The sequence below is a fragment of the Trachypithecus francoisi genome, unplaced genomic scaffold (assembly GCF_009764315.1).
Source record: "Trachypithecus francoisi isolate TF-2019V2 unplaced genomic scaffold, Tfra_2.0 Lachesis_group5, whole genome shotgun sequence".
Classification (NCBI taxonomy): Eukaryota; Metazoa; Chordata; class Mammalia; order Primates; family Cercopithecidae; genus Trachypithecus; species Trachypithecus francoisi.
The window spans coordinates 66,350,712-66,358,377 of record NW_022681470.1 but is presented as its reverse complement, the minus strand read 5'-3'; the positions used below and the strand labels follow the sequence as shown (position 1 = coordinate 66,358,377).

Sequence of the window (7,666 nt, the reverse complement as noted above, 5' to 3'; positions counted from 1 at the left end):
GATGTCTCCTTCCTAAGGTATCTACTCCAGCAAACTGAAAGAGCAAACTCAAGGAAAGGGCTGATGTGGGATCCAAGAAACAATGGGTGGTGTGAACTAAGAGAATCACAGAGATTCTAAAGATCTGAACCCTGGTCTTCTTACTGGGTGAGTGTATCAATGTGCCTATTGTTGAAATTAATTTAATCAGAATTTTCCATTTTACATTTCTCAAAATATTCAATTCTATACAGAGGATTTCGCTAAAAATTATAAATCATTGTACTAGGTTAGGTCTGAGCCACTTCCTACTTCCTTCACTCCTACCTCCTGTGCTCTTTCCTACCTCAGAGTGGCTAGTTTTCAGCCATTTGGGCCACTCTTTCTGGGATTTGGGGCCAGAATTTTTTTTAACCTTGTCTGATTTGTAAGCCTTAATTTGGTAGCCCTGTTTCCTGGGCTCAAATATCAGTCCCAAAGCCCTTAACATTTCTCCCATGAAGCTTAGGAATCTTCATGCAAAAAGTGTCAGTGGTCTAAGTCATTTTCCGAGCTTCCTGATGTAGGTATACAGGTTAGGCTCCTAAACTGACCCCTGCTCTGTGTTTTCCAGAACTTGCAAAATGCTGGTGCTTCATTGCTCCAGCATAAAAATGGGTCTATAGATAATGCTTCCCTCCATTCTCTTCACTTGGAGAGTCATATAATACAGTCGCATATTAAGAGTTCTGAGGACCCTGGCAGAAAACAAACAAACAAACCTGATTAACATTGTTTAACCCAGCATCTCCTAAACATAATTGACCAGAGAATCTCCTCTTCTCCTTTTTATTTTTCTATTGTAGGGGAGAAGTAATATATTTATTTACCTTACCCATTTAGGTTCATGGCTGAGACACTATAATAAAAGACAAATTAACAAGAGAAAAGCATATAAAATATTGTAAGTTTTACCTAACATGAGAGCCTTCAGAAATGAAGACCCAAAGAAACAGAAAATATTGTATTTTTATGAACAGTGGTGGCAGAAGTATGATGGGAGGAGAAAGGAATATTACCTAACGGTAATAAATTGGGGGAAACTTAGCAAGGCCTGTTTGTTCAGATTCTTTAAAAAAAAAAATCCAAAAGAGACAGGGTATTGCTTTGTCACCCAGGCTGGTGTGCAGTGGTTCAAACATGGCTAAATGCAGTATTGACGTCCTGGGCTCAAGAGATCCTTCTGCCTCAACCTCCCAAATATCTGTAATTACAGGCATGTACCACCATGCCTGGTTAGCTTTTTAATATTTTTGTAGAGATGGAGTCTTGCCACGTTGCCTAGGCTGATCTTAAACTCCCGAGCTCATATCATTCTCCCACCTTGGCCTCCCAAAGTACTGAGATGACAGGTTTGAGCCACTGCACATGGCCTTGTTCATGTTTTTCTCTGTGTCCCTGTGTCTTCATTCCTTTTCTCTGGGTATAAGGACTCCTCTGGAATGAGGGTCTTATGCCCTACTTTAGAGAAAAGTCAGAGAATTATTTTATGGCCCACTTCAGGGGAGAATGGTAAAGGTCATAGAGACCTTCCTGCTTCTGCTCTTTTCTTAAGTGCCAAGTTGCCATGTTTTGGAGTAGCATATTCTGAACTGCATGACTATAACATCCTTTAACATTCTAAGAAGTTAGGTTTTCTTAGAACACATTTTCACAAATGCTATTCTAGCAACAAAGCCCATCTACAGAGTGACGTGTGTACCCATTGCATGTTTTATCTGTGGCAAAATTTTAGATTGCAAGCCCCTACCTATGTGGGTTAATTCTGCTTCACATGGAAGAGACAGCCACTGGGCCAGCCCTGAACCAAGATCCCTGTCACCAAGATCCACTGCTCCTGCTATGGTCAGGCAAAGAGAAGGCTAAGAATCTACTCTGTGAACTCAGAGAAGTCTGGGTCTGGGTGTTTTGAGCACTGTATCTGAAGAGGTAGAAAGATGATATAAAATTATGTCAAACCACTGGAAACAAATAGAGTGAAATTACATAATGTGCCAAGGGAGCAAGAACAAATGGGGTGACCAGAACCATATGTATGCAGCAGCTTAATAAATATTTTTGATGGTGACATGATGATGATTAAACATAGAGAAGCTCAGATGCCTAGGATCCCAAGAGGGTAGAGTGGGACTCTGACACTGAGATCACCGACTGTGAGCTTGCTCTTGCTGTGGAATGAGTTCTTGTTCCCTGCCTTTTGGCAGCTCTTGCATCAGCCGTGCTTCCTCTCCCTGCGGTCGCAGAAGAGGCAGGAGGGCAATGTGCAGAACATCTGCTTAATGGAAGAAATGGGACACTCTAATTTTGCCCATTACTTTGAAGATGAATTTTAAAAGGGAAGTTAAATTAATTAAATGCAATCAGACTTGCTGCTTTCCTTATAGATCAGGTATTTACTTTTGTAAGTCACTGGGCCCTGAATATTTACAGCCTGCCTTTTCTATTCACGTGTACATGAAAGGCAGTATGCATGGTGGTTCGAAGTGATTGTGGAGTCAGAGAGACTTGTGTTTGAATCCAGCTCTGCCAGTTACTTGCTGTAATTGAACTAGAAATTGACTAGCCAAGTCCCTTTTTTAAGTCTCAGTGTACTTGGTTATAAAATGGAGCTAACATCCTCCTCATAGTACTAATATGAGGAGTACATTAAAATACTGCATATAAAGTACTTAGTACACTTCCAGTCTCACAGTCAGTACTCAATACATAGTAGCTTTCATTAATCGTTCATATGCTATCTCCCTACTAAACTGTCCCTTGAGGGTGTAGACTCCATGTACTTAATCTTTGTATCCGTAGGCATGGAGCCTTGAACACAGTATACAGCAATTAATTATTAATTGGTAACCTAAGATTATGCCACCATAGCTTAAGGGAAAATATGGGCAATTATCCATTTAACCTGGAAAATTTGGTCTCCCAAATGAAATTTTGTTATGGTTTAATTTGGTTATGCCCTAATTAACATCTAAATAATGGCCACATCTATTATTCCTGAAGACTAGTATTGGCATGTTTGCTCCCTATTGCATACAAACAGATCCATTTCTTTGCTTTGGTAATCTAGAATCTGCTTTCCCATCCTTTGCCTACATATCTCGTGGGGTGCAGATGAGAATCAAGTCTTCCTCAAGTGGGCAGAGTGATTCAGGTTGACCGCCATATTTACTGAACTGCTGGACCGCTTGCTCCTCACCTCTCTGTCAATGCTATGCTGGCTGGAATGCAGCAATGACGAGCTCAAAAGTCAGTTCATCACCCGGACAGTCGCATGCATTCACAAAACAGACAACACATAGGAAAACACATCTGGATGACAGATCGCATTTTTCACTGCCCAGCTGGACTTCTGCATGTCACATAAAAAGGGGCCTTGAGGACTTGCAAAACCACAATCTATGCTGTTGCCGATATGCTCAGCCCACAGGGGTGTGGCAGGGGAGGTGAGTGGCAGGAATCAAGCCTTCTTGGGAGCGCCATGGGTTCTTCTGCCTGCCAATCACAACGGCGATGTGACAGGAGCCACCCTCACCCAGCAAGGCTTAATGGCCGCATGCTGACTTAAAAACATAGTCCCAGGGAAGGCATTAACATTCTGAGCTCAGCTGTGTCATCTTGGTTGCCATAGCAATGCTGAGAAATATATTTTGTGTCCAATGGTTATTTCTCCACACTAATGAAATGGACATTTTTCTTCAGTGAATTGAATCAAAACTAATTGAGTAGTAATCAGCACAGACCCTGAAGTTCAGGGGAATGTAGTCTGACTAGCACTTTGTGGAAATGCAGAAGCCATTAACTATCTTCAAATGAGATTTTTTTTAAATTAGTGGAATCTTAGCAACCTATTGCGGGCTGGTGTGTGTTATCACACAAAAAACTCGTCATTTGTTTAGTGCTGGAAGGGGAAATTTATTTTCAATTAATTCAAGTGCTGATAACATTCTGTGACTTGTTGAGTCCTCTCCTCCAATAAATATCTCAAACAGATGCGTGCTCCACGATGGACTTAAAAAAAAAAAAAATATATATATATATATATATATGTGTGTGTGTGTATATATATATAAATATATATATACTGTATGTAATTCATAATTTGGATTATCAGATGTTTTCAGAAAACAGCGTTTTTTGCTGAGACCAACTGTTCCTGAAGCTCATTGAGCAATGGAGATGAAAAAGTGATTTTTAAAAACTATATCTTATTGTTTAATCTGTTCAACGTCAAATATCACTGTGATGGAAGAAACTACATAGAGATGGCTGGAAGCCATACAGAGTCATCATTTTTGTCCTTAGTATATCTACATATTCATCCTTGATTAATCTTACAGTTCTTTTTGCTTTCATTTGGATCATGAGTATAAACAAAAATACAAGTACAAACTGGTTCCCTAAGTGTTAACACTCCCCTTCTGAGAACATAATATTGAGTATTGTTATAAGTAGATCTTCATCTCCTTTGAATATGAGCCTAACTCACAGCAAAGAGACATTTGGTTACATGCAAATATGAGTGAGTTCCTTTGCTACACTGTGATAGACTGGAAAGTTTCCTCTGAATCTTTTAAGACATCTGGCTTGTCAGGTGTGGTTCAATAGTGGGTTGGGGTGGCTAAATGAGTTCCTAATTTCAGATGTCCTGCTTCTCTTATTTATGGAGTCCGCTGAGATGCGTCTGAGCTCTCTTTGCCCTCTGACTCTGTTGTGTCACCAGGCCTTGGGAAAATAAGAGTGTCCATTCTTCCTCCCCTCTGCTCTCCAACATGGGGCTGGATCTGCAGGGGGCAGGTTCCTGAGCCTGGCATAAGCAGCCTCAGTAAGGCTGTGTGTGATCTTAGGGACGAGAGCACAACCAGGTTAAGGCACGTGGGGTTTGAGAAAACCGCACCCCAGTATTTGGCAAATGAATAAACAGATGAATCATTTTCCTGGGACTCAGAGTCTAAAGCTTCCAACCAGCACTAAATTCACATTAAAAATTGATTGTGCCATAATTTTTAAGTACAGCCAGACCTGATGGCACATGTTAGCATTTCCTTGAGGTGAGATAAAACTGTGTGGAGTCAGTCTCTCAGCTGATTGGCAGGACAAGGTGGGGAGGAGGAGGTCAACAGGGAGAGGCAGCAGTCCCTCCTCTTCTCCGCAGACACCTTCCTTCTTTATAGCCTTTGGGTTTCAATGTGGGAGAAGACACAGTCTTCTGTCACCATGGCAACATAAGTGCATCACAGTGGGATTAGGGGGTTGAAAGGCAAGAAATACCAAGCTTGGAGGAGTTGGGGCAATCGAGAGAGGATGGACTTTTGCTAGAAATCAACACAATAAGGTGGCAGGGCAATAGAAGAGAGTGGATTTATGGTTTATGACATTCCTAAAATATCTTTATTTAATAATGAAAACTTCATTATCCGGGCCCGGGTTGAAGTGTTGCTGTGGGCCCTCTGAGGATCCCAGCAAAGATCTTTCATCTTGACAGAAGTTCTAAATTACAACATTAGTGTTCTAACCGAGAGGCTGTTATTGCCTATTTGGTGTTTCCAGGGAAATGAGACACACATTGCTGGAAAGTGGGTTATTGAAATCTAGTAGCTTGGAATATTAAAAATGGGGGCTGGGTTGGGGGAAGGTCTCTTTCCCCATGAGCTAGGGATAAATTAAGTGATAAACCTGGGATGTTTACTAAAGCTTCATTATTTTTCAGGAAAAAAAACTGTAATTCATCTTTATTACGGCCAAAGCCATTATTATGTTTCACACCATTAAGAAACAAACGTAAGGAGATCCCTAAAGCTAATTTTCAGACCAACTATATGAACCTATTATGCCTTTATTTTCATCCCAGGTACCTCTGCCTCTTTCTCAGTTATGCAGCCTGACCTCCAAAAAAAAGTGTTTGGTCTTCAGATGTTTCAAAGACAATTAGGTCTAACTGGCTCCTGGTGTTTGACTAACGATCAGAACAGATAACTCTCCAGATCACAGTTCAATTTCTACTTCTTCTGGCAGGGCAAGAAAATGGCCTACCTGGGCTGGTAGAATCAGACGAAGACCAAGTGAGCAGAGGGCTTTGCAATCTTTTCTTCCCTTTGCTCTCTCAATTCTTCCTCCTTATCTTCCCACCTCCCACTAATGCAAACACATCCACTTTCATTTTCTGTTGGCTGTCTCTAAGGCCAGTCTCACAAAAGGGAAGGCAGTTGCCTAAGTGGTTTAATAACAACAATTAAAAAGTAGTTTTAATATGTGCTAGACACTTTGTTAAATGCTTTCTTTGAATTATCTCGTTTAAGCTTTACACCCATTTTATGAGGTCGGTACTACTATAAATCCCACTTTCAGTTGAGGAAGCTGGAGTCAGAGAGATTAAGCAACTGGACCAAGACAACACAGTTAATACATTGGTGCACTGGGTATTGAACTCAAACCTTTTTATTCAAAAGCCCAGACATACAGCTTTTAATCTCTCTACTGTATTGTCTCCCATATATTGTAGTGCTAGAAGTTTCCTCCTGCCCAATTACCCTGTATCCCCACCCTAATCCCATCAATGCTACCTTTAAGATGAACTCAATAGCAGCCATTCCTCTGCCTTAAGAAGGAGGTTGGCAACCTCTGGTAAAATGGAAATGTATTCTCTGGGGATAGAGTGGCAAGTTTGCTGCCTAACCTTGGTCAATGATGACACACCACCTGTTGAGTGTGGCTGGTATTGCACAACAGTTTAGTTCTGCTAGAAATACTAAATGAGATAGTGTTTAAAATGCCATTTTAAGTTATAGTACCACATATCCTTACATGTAAGTTATTATTATAATTATCTGGAATGATTTTTGCCAGTCAATATGTAACTATAGATAACTTTATTAATTAGCAGATAGCAGGGTCCTAAGTGATTACAAAATGGGTCAGTTCAGTGTTCTTGCAGAAAGAGATCATGAAGGGTCCTCAGTCTGGGGCACAGCTTGGGAGAGCAGGCCAGAGAGAATGACTTCAGAAGACATCCTGGCAAGCAGAGAAATGGGCACTAGAAGTGTGTGTGTGTGTGTGCATGCACGCACATGTGTACTCCTGCACAGGACAGGCATGGAATGTGGACGGGAAGGGGATAGAGGGTAAGGAGAAGAAAGGTGGTGGCCTCTGACAGCAGAAAAAGGCAACACTGAGAGCAAAACTTTCCTTCTTTATTTAGGAGAGGCCCTAGATATCTGATCTAGTGGTTTCCAAAACTGACCAAGGTTCAGAAGGAAGACTTAAGAATCTTGCCTTGTGATACTCAAGACCGATTTAGTAGATCAAAGTTAGGCCATATACTTGCTACTCAATCCCCAGGGAGGGCATTTCCATTTTACAAGGAGTCTCCAATGCATGGATAGAACCCAGGCATTTACACTTTTAAAACATCTTTCTAGGTGACATCCACTAAGTGCTCAGCCCTTGGACCCATGTAGATGCTTTGACTGCACTACTCTTCTATTCCATACACCTTGCCCTCCTTCTTCCTTATCAAACTGCCCCTGCTTAACTCCTGCACATCCCACAGTTCTCAGAGCAAACATCCCTTTCCAGAGATGCCTTTCTTGACCTTGTCTAGGTCAAGCTCCTTCATTATGCACTCTAGAGAGACAAGTTCTTTTCCCTTTGA

The 7,666-nt window shown here is 41.2% G+C and overlaps 1 long non-coding RNA gene across 1 annotated transcript; it reads right to left on the bottom strand.

The window, feature by feature from the left end:
- Window positions 1-2,048: 2,048 nt before the first annotated feature.
- On the bottom strand, window positions 2,049-5,162 carry LOC117076169. The gene is made up of 3 exons (XR_004434263.1): window positions 5,038-5,162; window positions 3,112-3,236; window positions 2,049-2,290 (listed from the first exon to the last, which is right to left on the bottom strand). It is a non-coding gene; the product is annotated as an uncharacterized LOC117076169 (long non-coding RNA).
- Between the last annotated feature and the right edge of the window lie 2,504 nt (window positions 5,163-7,666).